The 20746-nt window shown below is 38.5% G+C and overlaps 1 protein-coding gene and 1 pseudogene across 20 annotated transcripts in view; one reads left to right on the top strand and one right to left on the bottom strand.

The window, feature by feature from the left end:
* The window catches only part of Rbfox2 (RNA binding fox-1 homolog 2), a 259340-nt gene that overhangs the window by 40409 nt on the left and 198185 nt on the right, over positions 1–20746 (top strand). The window lies entirely within an intron of this gene.
* On the bottom strand, positions 13929–14010 carry LOC111757027 (U4 spliceosomal RNA; annotated as a pseudogene).

Raw genomic sequence — 20746 nt, 5'->3', positions numbered from 1 at the left:
CTATGTAGTAGAGTCTCAGTGTTTATTAAGTGAATGACCACAGGAGACATTTGAACTGGGCTTAGATAATAATTATCCATGCAGACAGAGCTCAAAATACACAATACATTTTTTTTTAATTTCTTTGGGCTTGAGATGGCTTGTGTACTACAAAAGCTATCTAAAGACCGATTGGGATCTTTGATAGAGAAATAGAAAACTAAATGTGTGTTCTTCTAACACAGCTTCTTCTCTTCCTTTTTTTTTTTTTTTTTTTTTGTAAAGATAGAATCTTGCCTTGTAATTCAGACTGTCTTTGAACTTACAATGTAGACCAGGCTGGTTTCAATTCTCCTGCCTCAGCCTCCTGAGTGGTACGACTATAGGCATGTGCCACTATATCTGGCTTCCTCATCTGTATTCTTTTAGCAGGATGCTGGCTATTCATTATCATTAATTATTTATAGAGCTTTACTAACCTATTTACCAAAGTGTTACATGACAGATGCAAAACAAGGGTATGATTCTAATATGTCTTCTGTTGACAACCTACAGTATGTTGGTGCAGAACAGTCTGAAGTTTTTAAAGTCCAGAATAACTAGTAGGGCTTATTTTCAGGGCATATAATGGAGTAAGCAGTGCATTTCTGAGGGCGGAGGGAGGAGGCACTTAACTTTAGTCAGCTGTGCTTTAGATTCTCCTGGGGAGCTTTAAACAATTCCAGTACTTAGGCCTTACCCTGCTCAGATCAGTTAGAGTAGGAATGCTGGGGTGAGACCCAGTAGTATTCTGAAACTTGCAGGGGTGGTTCAGTTTGCTGCCAAAGTGAGATCCATAGGTTAAGGACACACAAACAAGGAAAGGCTTTTTTGTAGGTTATCTTAAGTGGTCAAGTTTAAGGAGGGACCTAAAGAAAGGTAGTCCTAAAGTAGATCAGTTCACTGAAGAGTATTGCTAAAAAGGAGTATCTGAGTATAAAATAAAGGATATTTTAGGAAATCAGTTAAGTAGGTGATTTTTAGGGCAGTTGGAGATTTCATAGATGATGTCAGAGATAAAAGGAAAGTGTCTGGCAGGTGAGGAGGGAGGGAACCTGAACTCTCATTATGTTTACTCCAGTGTTTCAGTCATGTGATGACAACTATTGCATTTGATGTAAAATGTCATGGGGCATGGTTTTATGTTTCCCATGAACTGCGTCCATTTGTGTTCGCCAACTGTTTATCAAGTGCTGAACACTGCTGGATGCTGAGGCAGATTAGATACAGCTTTTGCCATTTAGGATTTGAGGGTGTAGGGAATGATTTTGTATGACTGTCACAGGCAGTTCTTGGCTACTCTGGGCCTTTCTCCATCTGTGAAGTATAGAGGCATGGTGAGGCTGTGTATGCGGTTGCTTTTAATTCTGACATCCTTTTCTTTAAATTTATATTAGTATATGTTTACAGTACATAATGATTATTATACTCATCATAGAGAGTTAGTACATGTACAAAACATATCTTAATTTTAATTATTTAATTTTTTTACTTCCCGTTCCTCTTCTCTCCTTCTCTCTCCCTTAATCTCTACGTTGATCCCTTTCCCATCTGCAAAAGATTTATATCCCTAATATCTACTATCCATCCTTCATTTTGTTCTTTAAATTGTTTATACTTTAGGCTTTTCATGCAGGAGAAGTCATGAGATACTCAAGCTAGTGTGTTGGATATATTTCACTTAACATTATAGTCTCAAGTTACATCCATTTTCCTATGGATGACTCAGATCTGTCCTTCCATAGTACCCCATTTTTCTGGCTCCCTCCATAACTATTGTAGTTTTCTTCAGTGAAAGAAAGATCCAAGAAAAAGTACCACAGAAGAATATAAGTTGAAAAAAATCCTTGACTCTCATTAGGTCTTTTTCCTGTTTCACATCAATTTTGTTTTGATTCTCATGAACTTAGTGAGGACGATTCAGGAGATGTTCCTGATTGTGAGGAGGGGCAATAGGGTTAAGGGAAGAGGGAGAGGAGGCCATAGCTGGTGGATTAGAGTGAGAGAAGTGCTGGGGAAGCCTCACTGCTGTGCAGGTAGAGGCTCACTGGGCAAGTGTGCTGCTGAAATGTGTTTTGAGATCTCCCATCGATTCCGGCACCGTACTGAGGGGTTGACAGCTACATCACCCAAATAAAGTCTGCTAAAATTGGCGCAAATCATGTATCTTCAGTTGCTCTCAGAATGCACTTAGAATTGGGAAGATGGGTCTTTCTAAGGATATTTGAGTATTATGTATTCATTGTTTCCTTGCGGGCCTCATTGTGAAGCAGGTAAGGAAAAAACTATTTGGTTGGGAACTGGAGCTTAGTGGCAATGCTGGGCGGCTTTTTGGTAAGATGTACTTCTTGTTGCTTTGCTCTGGACATAACACTAATAAAAGTATGATTAGTGTTTTTAAAAATAATAAATTACACTTAAGATTTTTCTTCTATTCTAGAACTATTAAAGGCCAATTTTTCTTTTATAAATGTTACCCTCACCATATTGTTCCAGCGTAGAGGCTGTAGTATGGTTTCTATGCAGATACCGTATACTCTCAGACCTCAGATTATGGCTCATTCTTTCTCCACTACCACTTCTCTGTTCGTTCAGCAGTTCTTCACCTAGCATGTCTTTTTTTTTTTTTTTTTTAAAGCACCTGTATGCTCAGCACTTGCTGACTATTTAGGGTGTGAAGGAAGGCAGAAAGAAAGTCCCTGTCCTCAGGATCTCTTGTAGAGAGACTAGTACAGATCACAATGCAGTGAAACAGTTGAGTAAGTGGGGAGAGACGTGGAGGGCTCAGGTGGAGATATCTAAGACAACTGGGGCAGGGTAGATGCAGGGGAGGGGATATAACCAGGATTACCTTTATGTGTGGTTTGGAATTGTAAAAAGAAGAGAAAAAGATCCTGCTCACCTCCCTGGTAAGCAGCCGTGGCTCGAGTGAGTGGCGGGCAACCCAGGGACAGAAAAAAACCAGCTAGCGTCTCCTGAGATCTGTGCCATGTTGGAACTTAGGGCGCTGGGCAACAAAGAAACCCGCTCACCTCCCTGGTAGGCCTACCAGCCCACAGGCTAAGAATCAACCTGCCCCCTTAGCAAATGGGAGCCAGAGGTCTGAGCATCTCTTGGGTGGATGACTGTATGCAATATAGTAAATATGGGGGATTTGCTTCTGCCGCCTCTTTGAAGGCAAATATTGTTATCACTGTTTTGCTTTGTTTTGATTAATTGTATTGCTCTGTTCAATACTCTGTTTTGATAGGTTTTCTGATGTTCTTCTGTATTTGGTTTGATTTTGCTATAACTGATTGAATGGACAACTATAGTGAAGGAAATAAGATACACTGTGGTACCTATTACTGGTATCCCGGTATCCTGCTGTGAAGTTCTGTACCGATTTCACTGCATTGTCTTGATTGGCTTTATTGTGTCTTGTTCTGTTGTATTTTACTACCTTCAAAATAATAAAAAAAAAATGAAAAAAGAAAGAAAGAAGAGGGAAAAATTGACTCAATTGATGGAACATAATGTGGTTAGTTAGGGCCCTTTCTTTGGTATTTTGTGTTCAAAAGAACAACAGTTTTCTTTGCCTCTTGCTTCTGGCAACAGATTATTCCTCTGAAATTATGTGGGCTGGGAAAAAACAGAAAGGAATTGGGCCACCTGCATGGAGGGAGGGGACAGCATTAGAGATGTGGGTGTTTAAAAGCTCTTGGCCTGACTGGCTATAAGTACAGATGGCTATTTGTGTTACCATTATTGTAGCTATTATGCCTACATTCCCTTTGGTGTGCTTTTCTACAGGAATCATTGTAGGGTCCTAACTTATATCTCTTCCTGCTGCCAGATAAAATAGATGCTGATATATTGTGCATTATAGAGCATACAGTGAATTCTGTGTAGGCTGTCTCACTGTTGCCTTAGTCTTTTGAGACTTCTGACACTTAAAGGAAAAACATTGATTTGGATTTTTTGTATGCAAATCTTAACTTGTGGAAACATAAAAATGGCTATTCTAAATTTTGAGCCTCTAATGGTGCTAAATTAATTTTAGTGGATGTTTGGAGTTTGAAAATGTTGCGCATCAAGGACCAAATACTGAATATTCATGGAAAAGGTGATTTGCTGTGAAATCTAAGGAACTGGTCTTGTTCTGAGTATGACACTGAGGGGCATGGAACAGGAGGAGGACAGTTTTATAGGCCAGCCTGTCATTTTGTGTGTGTGTGTGTGTGTGAGAGAGAGAGAGAGAGAGAGAAAGAGAGAGCAAAAGCAAGCGCTTGAGAGAGACCTTGTTTAATCTGCCTAACTTTTCTCAAGCCCTATTTTCTCATTAGTAAAATGAGGCTAGTGATAACTACCATAGAATTGTGGTAGTGATTAAATGTTTTATTCCAGTGCGGAAAGCCTTTCCAGACTTATTAGTTAGAATTTATGTACCAGCAAAATGAAATCACTTACTATTTTTCTCCTTTATGCTTTTTGTTTATTTTCCCTTGTATTGTTTTTTTACCTGGTCTGCTCAGAAAATTCTCCACAAAATAAAGCCTCCAAATCTGGCAAATTTCAGTTAAGGCTGTCTTGTTTAAATTTCACCTACATGGTTTTTCCTTTTCAAGGAAGCCTTTCTGGAATCTTGGCCCATTCCATCTAGAAGACGTCTGTGTAAGTCAGCGGCGCAAGAGCTGGCAAGTGCAAAGTTGTGAGTTCAATCCACAGTACCAAGAAAAAAAAAGTGACGTATTAGTCAGCTTTGTACCATTGTAATGAAAATACCCAGTTTCGGTTATTTATGAAGTAAAGAGAGGTTTATTTTTTGGCTCATGGTTTTTGAGGTTCAAGGCCAAGATCTGGCAGCCACCCTGGTTTGGGCTCTGGAAAGGGTGGCATGTCATGGTGGAGCAAGTGAGAAGCAGCCAGGAAGCATGTAAAGAAGGAGGAAGAGCCTGGGTCCCACCGTTGTCTTCGAGGGCATGGCCTAAGGATCTCCCGAAAGGCCTCTCTTTTTTTTTTTTTTTTTTTGGTCCTAGGGATCCAGCTCAGAACCCTGCACTTGCCAGACAGGTGCTTATGCCTTTGAGCTATATCCCTGGCCCATGGTCTCCTCTTTCGATGATGCTCACTACTTTCTAGTAGTGCCACCTGGGGACCAAGCCTTTAATTTATGAACAGGTGAAAGATACTAACCATATTCAGACCATAGCGCCTTCTTAGATGATTCCATAGCGCTTTTTGAAATTTCTTACTCCTCTTTTAAGATGTTAGTTTCTTGAGGGCAGCAAGTGTTTGCTATTCCCTTATCCTTTCACTTAAATGAATATGGTCCATATAAGAAGTGTGGTACTGGACCTGCTGTGGCTCTGCTTGATTTATAATCAGGGGAAATCACTTAACCTTCACATAATTGGTGGTAAATTCTGCTGTCTTTATGGTTTTTTTTTTTTTGGTGCTTTGGTAGAGAGATTTAGTCTTTTGCTCTTTCTGAGTTATTCTTTGGCCTTGTTTAGAAACCAGAGTAGAACTTTGGCATAGTCCTACTTAGTAATTAGACCAAACTGTTCAAATTCTACCACCACCACAACTTTTTAGAAAGTGATGTATTTAAACAAAACATAGGTACCTCTGAATATGAAAACCAAAGGCATCCCCCCCCATCATGGTTTGTTTCTTATATTTATTCAGACTTTGGATAGGGGCATGCATGTATATGTTGATTAGTCAAATAGGGAGGGTCCTTTGGTTTATAAGACATTGTGTTGTGGCCATTGGTCTGTTTCTTTTTTTTTTTGTCTTTTTCATTTTTATCGGTACCGGGGATCAAACTCACGACCGCCTGCTTGCAAGGCAGGGGCTTATGCCGCTGAGCTAAACCCCCAGCCCCCTCTGTTTCTTTTTTTATATCATATTATCTTCTGCCTTGTTTTCATAGACTATAATGAATTTGTGAGGGAGTGAGGGACTAACATTTTCTGAAAGTACAGATAAACCATGCCACTGATCATTACAGATGCTGGCGTAGCCTTCATTACACGAGTATATATTTCCTTATATTCATATACATTATGTCTTCTTGGTATGATTTCTGCTTGGTTGAATGAGGCAGTGTGGTGTAATAGAAGATTGAAAGCTACAGAATTCTATAGACTTGAGGTAGGTGTTCAGCAGTGCAGTGGACCAGGTTATAATCTTTCTGGGCTTTAGGTTTAGCTTTTGTTCTAAGAATCAAAGGCTCAGTGCTATCACAACTCCTAGTAATGTGTGGCTATTATTTTTCCCCCTTCAATAATGTATTTGGAAATAATTTCAAAATTACAGTTAAGTAGAACATTCTAAAAAGCTAGGAAACTCTCCTGTTCCCTTCATTCAAATACCCTGGTTGATATTTTATGCATCTGCTGCTTTGCCTACTCTCTATCTCTCTCTCTGTGTTCAGACATACAGACTCATTATTCATTTTTTTTTTTTCTTTTTTTTTCCCCCCTAGGTACTGGAATTGAACTCATGACCTTGTGCTTGCCAGGCAGGCACTTGTACCACTGAGCTAAACTCCTAGCTCCCGTTTTTTTTTTTTTTTAAAAGACAGTGTCTCACTGTGTAATTCAGTCGGACCCAGGCTGGCCTTGAACTTGTGGCGATCCTTCTGCCTCAGCCTCTCAATGACAAGTGTGGGCCACCACACCTAGCTCTCCTGAAGTTTTTTCAGAACCAGCTACAAAAGTGATAATTTCTTCACTCTTACCACTTTCATGTGTAATCCTCCAAATAGGGACTTTCTACTTAACTAATGTATAACTTTTCAAATCTGGATATCAATATTGGGACAATTTGCCCCCTGACTCCTTTAACGTTTTGCTGTACCAATAATGTCTCTTTTCCTTTGTGGTCCCGTATCCCATAGGAACGTGTGTTACATTTACTTGGTGTATCTCTTCAGACTTTTTCAGTTTGAAACACTCCTCAGTCTTTGCCTTTCTTCCATGTCCTTGACATTTGCAGAGTTTTCAGTATATTTCTTTATGGTAACAGTCCTTCATTTTTGGCATGAGTACTACAGAAATGATACAGCGCTCTTCTCAGCTCATCAGATCTGGTATCTGCCTACTCCTGCACCACATTCATCTTTCTGATTTGTGTATCATTAGTAATCGATGCCTTTTTATCCTTATTTGTTTAATGACACACCACAGTTTCATTACCCGTGCACCAGGTGATAAGCATTTGGGTTGTCTCCGGATTTATGAATAAAGCGTTCAGTAAATGTGTGTAGATTGTGTAAAGATATGTCTTTATTTATCTTAGGTAAATATCTAGGGGTGAGGTTGCTGGGTGATGTGGTAAATGTATGTTTAACCTAATAAGGAATTATCAAATAGTTTCCCAAAGTGGCAGTACCATTTTGGATTTTCACTAACAATGAATGTGTTCATATTCATTCTTCTGTCAGACATAAAAAAAAAAATTAGAATCATTTCAGGAGATATATAATGGTACATCTTTTTGGTCCTAATCTATATTCTAAATATTGATGATACTGAGCATCTTTTTATTTACATATTTGGTATCCATAACTCCTTTTTCTTTTTGAGACAGGGTCTCACTGTGCAGTTCAGGCTGACTTTGGGATCACTTTGTAACCCAAGCTGGTCTGTTAATTTACAATGATCCTCTTGCCTCAGCCTCCTGAGTGCTGGGGTTACAGGCATGTGCCACCAAGCCCAGCTCATCCATACCTCTTGATGGTGAGTCTATTTAAATCTCTCACTCATTCATGCTTTCTCTCTGTCTCTTTGTCTCTGCCTTTGCCTCTCTTTCTTTCTTTTTCCTTGTGGTACTGAGGATTGAACCCAGGCCTCACATGTTAGGCAGATGCTCTTCCACCGAACTATACCCCTAGCCATCATTTTTTAAGTTCGGATTTTTGTTTTCTTACTGAATTTGTTTTGAAAATTCTTTCTATATTCATGTTACAGTATTTTTCAGACATGTCTTTGCAATACTTTCTTGAATTCTGTTAATAATTTTTTTTGGTCTTTTTAAGATAAGGTCTCACTTTGCGGTTCAGGCTGGACTTGGGCTCACTTCATACCCTAGGCTGGTTTTGAACTTGCAGTGATCCTTCTGCCTCAGCCTCCCGAGTGCTGGGATCACAGGAGTATGCCACAACACCTGGCAGTAATTTTAAATTATGAATATAGCTTCAGTTGGAATTGTTTTTCCTCTGGGACTGCAACATACTTGAGAAAAAGGAAAGATGAAATGGTGGTGGGGGCTGGCTGATGATAGTAGGCACGGCAAGAGTTTTTTTTTTTTTTTTTTTTTTTGTCTTTTTCAGTTTTTATCGGTACCGGGGATCGAACTCATGACCGCCTGCTTGCAAGGCAGGCGCTTATGCCACTGAGCTAAATCCCCAGCCCCTATGGCAAGAGTTTTTATTGGGATGATTTAGTACAGTGTTCCAAAATGAGAGGTAGAATGACTGCTAAAAATGTTCAAGATAGAAAGGCAGAGCGCATGAGAGGAGCAGTGGAGTGCACTGGAAATACTGAGCTTGGAGTAGACTACACAACGGGCTCTAAGAGTGCTGCTACCACCCCCATTGTTCCACTTTCTCATTGAAGAGGTAGAGATGCCCTAGTGAGAAGGCACTGATGGATTGAAGGAGTATAAGAGCTATATTCAGACCTTTAAGGACAAGAGCAAAGGAGGGTCTCTCAGCAAAATGTGAGGGAGGTGGGAGATAGAAGGCAACTAGAATTCTAATGACATCGAATTTTGTTGTTCTTTATATTATTCACATAATTTGTAAATATTTTCCTATCCATTCAATATTTAGTAAAATAGTAATAAAGCTGTAGTGATAGCAGAATTGTAACCACAGTGGGAGGCTAAGTAAGGTAGGAGGGTCTCAAATTTGAACTCAACTTGACCAACTTAGCTGAGTCCATCTTTTTTGCTGTTTTTTTTTTTTTTTTTTCGGGGTCTTGCTATGCAGTTCAGGGTGGGCTTGAACTCACTGTGTAGCCCAGGCTGCCCTTAAACTCCTGGTGACACTCCTGCCTCCGCCTCCTGAGTACTGAGGTTGCAGGGATGTGCCACCACTCCTGGTCTGACCCTGTTTTAAGGTTGGAAAAGAATGTTTTTAGAAAAGACCTAGGGATGTAACTTGGTATAAAGGGCCTGAGTTTAAACTCCTTGTACTGCAAAGCAAACATACAAGCACAAACCCTCTGAAACAAACTGCCATGGTTAGAATTTGCTGGAGTTAGAATTGCCTTTGAAATAACACAGAATGATGAAAGGGAAATTTCATAATAATTATTATTTCAGTGGAGTCCTAGTCTGAATCAGGCACTTCTTGGCTTTTTGCCTTAACATTTTACCAGTCCTTTCATAACCATGCAGAGTATTTGGTAACATTACACCATTTATAAACGTAGAAATTAGAATTCAGGTCTAGGAAGTGATCAAGCTGGGCTTTCCCCCTATGCTTGTGTGGTGTTACAGATTTTTATTTATTTATTTTTTCACTGTAGCAGTGCTAATTAAAGTGCCATTTGTAGACTGGCATTATTCCTTTCACTGTTCATTATCAATTCATACAACATAGGTACAGAAATTAAAAGTACTTAACTTCTACAGCAGTTTGGCAGAATAATTTTTGTAAGAGTGAAATTTAGTAATAGGCATCAACTTATATTTTGTGTGCCTTTGGCTTTTAAAAAAATTTCAGTTTTCTAGTAATTTATTTTATTGCATTATCTGATGGATTGGAAACTTAAAAGACAGTAGGGAAGCCCTACTGGAGAACTTAGTCTGTTGAAGAAGCCCTTTGGCCATGTTGCAGCCCGGCTTTGGGGATAACTTTCATCAGCAGTTTTACTTTATGTCTGGGCTGCTGGGGATCTCAGTGTCTGAGGAGTGAGGGTCAGGAAGGGAGGCGGGAGGAATCTGGGAGAACTTGTCCTCTAGCAGTTGCCAAAGGTGAGGGGGATCCCTTGCCTTCTTGGTCAAGCCCTAACTTGCTTTCTGGTACCCTCAACGGCAGTGCTAGGGGTGGTATAGAGAATAAATACAGGAAAATGAACTGATAGAATTAAGTTAACTGAAAGTAAGAGCTCAGAAAACCTAAAAATGCCTTTTCTTTTGTCCCATAAGCACACACAAACATGCACCTTGAAGTGATTTCCCTTTAAGGAGAAGTCTGCAGTTTCTTGGCAGGATGAAGGGTTTTGATTGGCCCCTTCCCCTGCTGTTTGCCAGGAAGAATCCTGACCAGTCCAGTTTTTCTCAGGCTGGTTTGGGAGTCAACTGAGCTGCCAGATTCTCTGGACCTATTTAGTGTATTAACATTTCAGGAGGAAGCTGAACCCCACATGTGCGCCCCCTGCAGTTAGCTTTTTACATTCCATGGGGAAATGTGACTTTCTGCAACCCCTCCTCACAAATTCTTGCTTCTCTCTGACTTCCTTTGAAATCTTGCCAGTGCAGGGAGGAGGTTTAACTCACTGAGGAAAATATGTTCTAGGGAGCTGATTACTCAGAAGGGGCTACCTCATGCAGTGGCCAGGAAAAAGGAGTCCACTCCTCCACATGAGACTAAGAAAGATGTCTCAGTCTATAGAGGATTTATTTTCTCTGCCTCTAAATGTGAAATGATGACCTTCTGAGAACTAGATAGTTTTAGTACTGATGACAACATTGATCACATTGACTGCAGATGAGGGTAGATATTATGTCTGGACCTCTTGCCAAACATTTATGTGTGATCTTCAACAGTTTCTGTCATTTAGTTGGATCTGAGGCCAAGGTTGCTCAAATGACAGTTCTCATCTCAAACCTTTTACTTATTGGACTGATCTTAATTCCTAGAACCCAGCCTAAGGTCAAGATTTTTGTCTCTGCTTTAGTGTAATTGTGAGACAGTTTCAGTGCCCCACTCTGGTGATAGTGTAGCCTGAGGGATGGTTTATGCAAGTCTGTTCCTCTCTCTGTGGATATAAACTACTTATTTAATATTTATTGGGCCCTGTGATAAATGTAGACAGTTTGTAGCATAAGCTTTTAAACCTCACAGTGAAGTATAATCTCTGGATCTCTTAACAATTTAACCAAAGTACAAAGGTAATAGAAAGCACACTAAAAAATGTTGACCATCCACCAAGGCTCATGGGATTCCCACAAGACTTTATAACACAGGATAGTAGTCCCTTGACATCCAAGGAAGAGGGGTACCAGACTCCACAGATGTCCAACTCTCTTATGTAAAATGGTATAGTATTTGCTCAGACCAATGCAATTCTCCCATATGCTTTCTGTCATCTCTGGATTACTCATAATGCCTAATACAATGTAAATGCTCTGCAAATAGTTGTTATAGTCTATTATTTAGGAAACTGTGATAAGAAAAAATTTGTATATGTTCATACAGACTTTGAAAAAATTTACATTCTGTGGTTGATTGAATTGCAAGTGTGGAATTCATGGATACAAAGGATTGACTTTACTCCTTAGTATTGTCTTGAACTAAAATTACCTTTGAGCATCCCTATGTCTTTCCTGTAGATTGTAACTTCCTGAGGCCAAAAGGTTTCTTACTTCTTTTTTGTATTCCCCAGAGAATCTGGCCTTTTTTGTTAGTCAATAAATATTGAATAAATTATATAAATAAGTTTTTAAACTGAACACAAAGGATAGAATTATATTTCAGTAGCTTGTCAGTTCTCTTGATATTGGTCGTGCACTTCTCTAATCAGGTTGCTACACCAGAATGAACAAACAAGCTCTACTTCTTTCAATCACATCTATAACTCCTTTCTGTACAGTCTTGGGGGCAATAAGAAATTGCTTCAAAGTGATGAAACTGGTGGCTAGTGTTGTATATACTTTTATGTTCTGTTAAGTATGTGGAATAAAAGGGGGTAGGATGCTGGAAAGAATCTGCCTTATGTCCGCATTGTACTGTTGGAAAGGTGAAGATCCAGGATGGCTGGATAATAAATGACCATTTGTCACTGTTGTCTCAGTCTCCTGAGTCTTAGTCCTAAACACTGACCACACTACCAGAGCAGTGCCCATCTCTAAGCTCCCCTTTCCCCTTCTTTCCTTCCCTCGCTTCTTTTTTCTCCCAGTGTTGGGAGATTGGACTCAGTGCCTCATTTAATTTTAATTTTAATTTTAATCTTATTTAGAGTCTTTCTATAGTATAGAGAGTTGTATGTACTATAGAGAGCCCTTTTAATTTGATTTAAAGACAGGGTCTTGCTAAATTGCCCAGGCTGATGTCAAACTTGTGATCTTCCTGCCTCATTTTTTGAGTAGTTGGAGTTTCAGATGTGTGCCAGCATGCCTGACTGAGAAATCACATTTTAATAGAAAGCATCAGTAAAAATTGATTTCCTGCAGAAACAAATGCTGGCAATTTAACTAAAAGGATTGTTGAGTGGGGAAATACTTTCCTTTTGAACACTAGAACTATGCAGAATTTCTTTTTTCTTTACTTTTTTCATGATTTAGGACAGAAGTTTCACAAAATGTATGCTTCATATAAATCTTAAAAAGGTAGATCATTTTAAATTTTGGAAAATAGTATTTTTTGGAAAAAAAAGACCCTAATTATGAAAAGATTTTAGTTACATGAATGCTGTAATGCTGGCTCTCTGAATGCCTTCTGTTCTTGTGTGAAAGTTTTGTTTATGGTGACCCTAGGAGAGATGGAGAAATATGCTTTGAAGGGTGGTTTGGAGCGAAGGCACGAGAAAGGTTGCAGGCAAGAAAATTGAGTTTAGTTCCCCCGCATTCCCCCAGGGCCCAGTAGGAGCCTGGTCCTAACTGATTCCAGATGGGCCTGTTACAGTACAAAGATTTTCAGTGTGTGGGGCTGGGGCTGACCAAGAGGGCCCCTGAGCACTTCCTGTGCAGCCCGGCAATTGTACTCACCTAATCAGAAACAGCCCTTGCTGCTAGCACTCTGGAGCAGCGTCCATACTCTCTTTGTGCCTCCTTCTGTGCATTGCCATCTTCCCTTCTCTGTTTCTCTTCTTTTAGTCTCCTTTCTTCTCTCATCTCTTCTTCATTTCTTTTCAAGGACACAGCAAAACATTGGACACACACACAGACACACACACACACACACACACACACACGTGTGTGCACTCACTCTTGCTTCTTGTGGTACGGGAGCAGAGGGGGAGGAAGGAATGGCCAAACAATAGTTAGGAAAGGCTTTCTTTCTGGACTTAAGAGGTATTGGCTGAAAGCAGATATTGAGAACTTGAGAGTATGAAACAGATTTGAAAAACATGCCACTCATTTTTAATTTTTTAAAAAAATCCTGGCATTTCTTTTTAATACTGTGCAGGGATGGTTTATTTCCATTGTAAATTGAATGTCACTGACTGTGCCTGGCTACGTGCCAAGGGTTGACAGTGATTTTTACACCCAGTGGGAGAGAAAGCTGTTTTGCACTCAGCTTCCATAACATTCTTGCTAAGAGAGCATGCCTGCTGGGCTGACATGGGTTTCAGTTTGGCCTCATCCTTCCAACAGTTACAGTACAGTGTATCTCAGGCACTTTGCACAGCTTAAAAGGATGTTTTGTAGTGACGCTCAGCTGCAGGCTCCCATAAATTGCTCTTTTGGATCCCCTGGACTCCACCAAGGATGTAATTTATGTCCATTCTTGATTTTCTAGTTTGTTTCAGATGCTTGTTAGACTGAGTGTATACTTGATGTTAACTCATAGTTTTTCGGGTCTAGCAAATTATTGCAGAAAATATCCTGGGGGGTTCAGCTGAGTGTTTACAATTTCATTCTGGTCCACTCTCCTATTGATATTGTTGCACGAATGTGAATTTGTTAGAATAGACTATGATAAAACATACTATATGTGGGCATAAAGCTCTCAGTGACATTACTTTGTTTTCCTGATCTGTCTATACTTTCAATTAGCAATAATTGGGCCTTGGATAAACCTCATTGGCTACAATATTGCCACTGCAAAAAGCTCCATACTTCCAGTGTTCCTTTTGACTTCTTTAAATATTATCACTTTTTTCCTTGAATCAAATGGGAAATATATTGTCTGATAACAATTTGTTATTCTGTTTCTAGATAGTGAAGTCTGACATGTGATTTGGAAACTCAGATACTTAAATTTCTTGGATATTTTGATGTTAGAGGAAATAGTGGGTCATAGTACTTGAAAGTGAGATAGTGTAAGACAAATCATGTGGTCATCCTTCCTATAAGTGAGTGTTAGCAGTACAGCACTGTGGCTGAAAGAGAATTACCAGAGTTTGTAACCATCAACTGCTTGCGATAAAATTTTCAGTTTACCAGTAAGATTTTCTTTATTATTTTTTATTAGATTCTCTTTGAATAGTTTGGAAGAAAAGTGAGTAAGGTGTTTTTTTTGTATTATTTTTGTGTTATTATTTGCTAAATATCAGATTTACAAGCTCTCGTTTAATTCATTGGAATTCTAGGATAGGTGGCCACATTTCCATTTGCAGAGAAAAAAACATATAATTCCCAGTGTCACACAGCTAGTGGGTATCAGAAAGACAGATTCAATCCATTAAATTGTGGGCCCAAAGATGATAATATTCTTTGAGTTATACAATTTGGTAATATTTTTTGATAATACCCTCTGAGTTACAAGTCCCAAGCTTTTCTCAGAGTCTTTGCTGAGGAGGATGTAGTGATTAAAAAGACTTTAAAAAATCATTTTAAACTTGTTACTGTTATCTTTTTAGATACATTAACTTTCTGTTTTATATGAAGGTGGCAAACTATTTAGCCATTTTTTTTATAGAGAAACTTAAAGGCTCCAAAAGATTTTTTTTTTTTTTTTCTTTTTGGAGTACAGGGATTGAACTCACGACCTCGTGCTTGCCAGGCAGGCGTTTATGCCTCTGCTAAAACCCCGGCCCAAGATTTTTTTTAATTGAAGCTTTCTTGGGAGTTAATTAGAGATTCATGTACACTTGCATAAAAGCAGCTTTTGAAGTGACAAGAAGGCAAAGATTCTCATCTAGAGGTAGACAGATATCTCTTATCCTTTTAGGGCATTGTGGAAGGGACCATGTGAAGGGCTCTTGTGACCCCACTTCACTCTAAAGCTTTTTTTCCTCAGTTTTTTTTGAGACAAGGTTTCACTATCCAGTTCAAGCTGGGCTTGAACCTACCACGTAGACCAGGCTGGCCTTAATTTCATGGTGAACTCCTGCTTCAGCCTCCTGAGTGCTGGGGTCTTGTCTAACTCTGGTATGTACACTTGTCAAATGCTCTGCAGTGCTGTGTGCAAGAGACACACACTGTGCAGATCTGAATTCAGCTGCATTCTGAAATGGCACTGATTTGCTTGAGCAGAGACAACATTCAAAATATGGGGCATAAGTTAAGGTAGAGACAGTAATAGACTTTGAAAAAATAGTTGAAACTGACAGGGTATTGTATCAGTCAGTTATCTTTCGTTGGATTACTCTGAAGAGTCCTTACTTTATTTTATCTTTAGTGTTTATTTTGATTTGTAACTGTTTCCTTGATGTAATATCTTTTCCCTCAGTTTGACTGAAGTTGCGGAGGCAAGGACTATGTCTGTTTTTCACATTGTATTCATGATGCTAGTGTATTAGATCTGGTCAAGCCTTTGCCTATTATTTTGGGTCACAGAACTAATTGAAAGCTTACCTGATCTGTAAGTTTTTTCCCCGTTTCCCACATTGGTGTGAGATCTTCTCATGAGCTCCCCTGCTTCATTTCAGAAAATGTATTTAAATCTTGGAAGTGTAGGCTGTTGAAGCTTTCAGTTCACCTTGACCTCTAAAATTAGCAGACTTGTTCTTTTTCTTCCTCCATGTTTAGTAGAGGAACACCAATCTATTTTGAGGCTTATTATGAAGTAAAATATTGAAACTCGTAACTTTAAAACTCCCTGTTTACTTAAATGGGTCAAATGACCATGTTTTCTCAAAGGAGTCGTATGTATTTAACCCCCACATTACTGAAATCTTGTTTTAGGACTGGCCTAAACAAGCCTAATTTTTACCACCAAGTCCAGAAAGAAATGGTTAAGCAGTTATAGGGTGAGAAAGCTGGAAAACATTTAGGAAGAAATTGTAGGTTTGTGTGGCTGTGTAAAAGCAAATATGTATACATATACAAGTTTTCCTTTCCTTTTTTTTTTCTAGCTAGGAAAGCTAGAAAAGCTAGATTATTTTTATTCTGAGGAAAATTGCATAATTTCTGGATTCTGTTATTTTCTTTGAGCTAGAAAATAGTGGATTTGTATATATATATTTTAAGATCTTATATATATATATATATATATTTTTTTTTTTTTTTAAAAACTGCTAAGTGACGTGGTTTTTAAATAGATGTATTGAAGAAACAGTAGCAGTAATAAAGTAATGCTGGGCTTTGTTGAAATAGAAATTCACTTGAATAGCTGAGGTTGCTGGAAATTATGTATTATATTGGGTCTCAGATGCCAAAATCTTGTTTTATTTAAATGCTCAGTACAGGGGCTGGAGATTTAGCTCAGCGGCATAAGCACCTGCCTTGCAAGCAGGCAGTCGTGAGTTCAATCCCCGGTACCAATAAAAATGAAAAAGACCAAAAAAAAAAAAAAAAAAAAAAAAAAAAAAAAAAAGCTCAGTACAACTGTAGTGATCAGCTACAGTTAATGTATTTGTTTTTCATTCCTATAATGAAATACCTGAGACTGGATATTTATAAAGGAAAACAGGTGAATTAATTCATACTTATGTCATACTAGACAGCACAGCACTGGCTCTGGCAAGGACCACTTTGGCAGCATTATCAGTTCGTAGGGGATGGCACCACAGTGGTGGGAACACATGTGGGAAGAAGCATTCACATCCAGACAGGAAAGAGGCTAGAGTGTGATTGAGAAACGCTTGGGTTTGCTCTTGTAGCAACTTGCACTTGAGGAAAACTTAAGATTCCCATGAGAATTGCCATAGAACCTCACCTGGGTACACCTCAACCCTCTAACTCTACCCACCCAACACCAGCAGAACCTACCTCTTTAGAATCCTTACCACCTCAGCACCACTTCCTGAGGGAAAGGCTTCGAACACATAAACCCTTGGGAGGTACTCTACGCTATATTCAAGTCATAGCAGCTAATACTCAAATATTTTAATGTCTTGTAGCACCTACCACACTCCTGCCAAGTAAAAGGCACTTGATAAAGTTTGATTAATTTAGTGTAAACTTATTTACACATTTTTAAGATGTTTGACTTATTTGGTGGAAGCTTGACTTGTGCGTTTTATATGAACATATACAATGTGCCTGGGAATTTTAAAAGTAGGCATATTAAATGCTACTTTATTAAAGTTTTTAGAATAAAACATAGACGTATTTTCATGATGTTCTTGAACATGATACAACCAGTAACTCTAAGGGAACAAATGATAAATGGACTCAATTAAGATTAAGAATATCTGTTCATTAAAAGACACCATTAAAATAAAAAGTTACTTGTAATCCTAGCTACTGGGGTGTTTGAAGTTACAAGTTCAAGCTAGATGAGGCAGTTTAGTGCCATTCAGGAAATAAAAGGGCTGGGATGTAGCTCAGCAGTAGAATGTTCACCTAGCATGCTTCAATAGAAAGTTTACTTTAAAAATTCTACTTTTAGCCAGGGATTTAGCTCAGCGGCGTAAGTGCCTGCTTGGCAAATGCGAGGTCATGAGTTCAATCCCCAGTACCAAAAAAAAAAAAAAAAATTCTGCTTTTGTTTTGTGACTTGCTATAGCTAGTTGATAAATAGCTTTGTGCTCGTACATATACTGTTTCTTGCTTGTCAAACTGATAAGATGTGAGTGTACACATGCATTTGTGTCTCTGCGTGTTCAGGTGCTGTGTGGAGATGAAGGAAATTTTTACACTTTTTTTTTTCTTTTTTCTTTTTACTGGTACCTAGGATCGAACTCACGACCGCCTGCTTGCAAGGCAGGTGCTTATGCCGCTGAGCTAAATCCCCAGCCCCAAGATGAAGGATATTTTTTAAAAAATTATTCTAGCTGGACATAGTATTGCAAACCTATAATCCCAGCACTCAAGAGGCTGAGGCAGGAGGATTGCTGTGAGTTTGAGCCAGCCTGAGCTACATAGTAGGTTCATGGCCAGCCTGAATTATAGAGCAAGACTCTGTCTTAAAAAAAAAAAAAAAAAATCTAAATTTGTCAAATACTCAATGTAGATTTTGTTTTTGTTTTTTTTTTTTGGGCTACTAGAAGTTAAATCCAGTGCCTCTGGCATGGTAGGCAAATGCTTTTTTTATTTTTAATTTTTTTGTGGCCCTGATCCCTAACACTTTTTATTTGTTTTAAAATTTTGAGATGAGGTCTTCCTAAGTTAGTTGCTCAGGCAGAGCTCGAACTTGTGATCCTCCTGCTTCAGCTTCCCTGAGTGCTAGGATTATAGGTGTATGCATGTCACCACCCCCAGCTAGTTTTCATTTTAAGATAAAGTCTTGCTCCTGTGCCTATGTTGGCTGGGAACTCATAATTCTTCTCTCTCTGCCTCCATATAGCTAGCAATAGAGACATGCACCACCATGACTGGCTCAAAGGTATTAAACAGCTATAGGAAAAAAGAATAGATTAATAATCTCCTTAGGTCACTTCTTAAATCAGTTCTGAGAACAATAAGAAAATGTTCACTCTGCTTCGCAGCAGCAAGTATGGCGTTTGCTTTTCAGACAAAACCTTTTTGCTGAGGGTTTTCAGCCACTTGAACCTTCAGTTTCAGAATTTACCATTTTTGGGCCTTTATTCTTGTCAAGAAAAATATAAAAGAGATTGCTGCATGGTATTAAAATGTTTTGACTCTTTATGGGAAACCTAACTTGATATAAGGATTCAGAGAAACCTCGCCTGTTGGGGTAGACAATCTAAACAATGCAGTCTTGTCTTCTATAAACTGGTCATTTCAGTCCATTCTCTACCTGATGTTCATAAAATACTTGAATTTGAGGTTCTCCAAAATGTGCTATGCTGTCTTATGATCACAACTGTGTAGATCTTTGTCCTTGAATGCTCTTACATTCCTTTTGGTGCTAATATGCTCCTCAATTTCTGTGCTCCCTTTGGAGCTAGGCATTCTTTATGACTGTCTTCAGCACAGTCCCTATACCTCTGCTGTGTTGCACATCACACATAGCTGTACTCATATGTCCTTCAGTGTCAACCTTTTGAGGCTGTCAGCTAGCATATGGTAGGTATTTTAGTAAATAATGAAAGAAAGTATGAATCATGGCACATTATTTTTCTGATAGACAATTACTGTTTCCTAAAGAATAAAATGTTTGACATCAATACATGCATGCCTTAACATTTTTTTTTCCAGAAATAGAAGTAGTTTCTGTTAATTCCTTAGTAAAAAGTAAGGTTGTATGTTTACCACAGAGTGGATGTTATTGCTACATTGGGAGAATGATACTAACTGGTTCATACGAGTGTCAGACACCTGACCTTGGCCTCTTTAGCATGGTCCTCTAATCAGCTGATTTAATTTTAGTGGAATCCTTAGAGAAATGCTCTGGTTTTTTAATGTAGAATATAAAAATTATAAATTTAGGGTGTATAGATCCTGATTGCATCAAGATTTATAGATTAAAACAACAGAGGAGGGACTGGGGATATACTTCAGTATTAGAGCTCATGCTTAGCATGTGCAGGGACCTTGAATCACTCTCAAACAATAGGAAACCACAAACAGAAATACAAACCAACCAGTCAGTTATTCAGTCAGTCCACCCACAGAGGACTGTGTGTGTATTTTTGCTGGATCTTTATGGTTGTGATGAGTTTTAAAATCTTAAATATTATAAAATTAGATTCTAGAATGTGTTATCTGAAATTTTGTCATTTCAGCATGAATTTCTCAAACCAATTTTAATTTAAAAAGATCTGAGTAGAATCATTATTGTTTGTTCAGAAGTTTAAAATAATAGAATTAGAATAATAAATTAGTAAGTGTTGAGTGCCTGCTTAGTGTTCAGCATTGTTAGAAATATATAAAAATTGTGAGTTGGAGCTTGATGTTAAACAACTTATGTTTCATTGATGTTAGAGAACACAAATACAAAATAATTTCTAGATACTTCTTTGCAATCCTATTGAGGGAGGCCAAGTAGAAAAAAGACAGGCTTTGGAATTTAAACAGATCTAGGTTAATATCCTGGCTTTAAAAAAGTTAAGTTCCATAAACTTTGGTCATATTGACATCTATGGAACTCTTTCTCTGTTTACAAAGATAGCAATATATACAATTTAGTGTTTTGTATGTTTTTCAAAAATAAATGACAACCCTCATCAAACCCTTGGCATATAATAAGTGCTCTTAATGTGTATTTAAATGAAGGAATAAATAGATTTTAATTATAACAGTCCACTTATTCCAAATTGTTGTTATAGATTTTACAATGATAATTGCTTAGTCTTCCCAGATAGAATAAAACAGTGGTGGCAAACCTGTAGCATATGTCCTGCAGCCAGATGTTTGTTGTCATTGAAAGCTCTAAAAGATTCTCCATCATTGGAATAGGGTAACTATCTTGTTTTTGAGAGTGTTACCAAAATACCAACCAAACAAAACAAACCTTTAGAAGACTAGTGCTCAGCACAGCCTGTAGTCGCCTGACAGTGACGTGCAGAGGAATAGTGTTATAAGAGGGCTGCTTTACGAAGAGCCAGCAAGGAGTGGA

The sequence above is a fragment of the Cavia porcellus genome, unplaced genomic scaffold (assembly GCF_034190915.1).
Source record: "Cavia porcellus strain 051 isolate PalLab524CR breed Dunkin Hartley unplaced genomic scaffold, mCavPor4.1 scaffold_27, whole genome shotgun sequence".
Lineage (NCBI taxonomy): Eukaryota > Metazoa > Chordata > Mammalia > Rodentia > Caviidae > Cavia > Cavia porcellus.
This window is presented reverse-complemented; position numbering and strand designations above follow the sequence as displayed.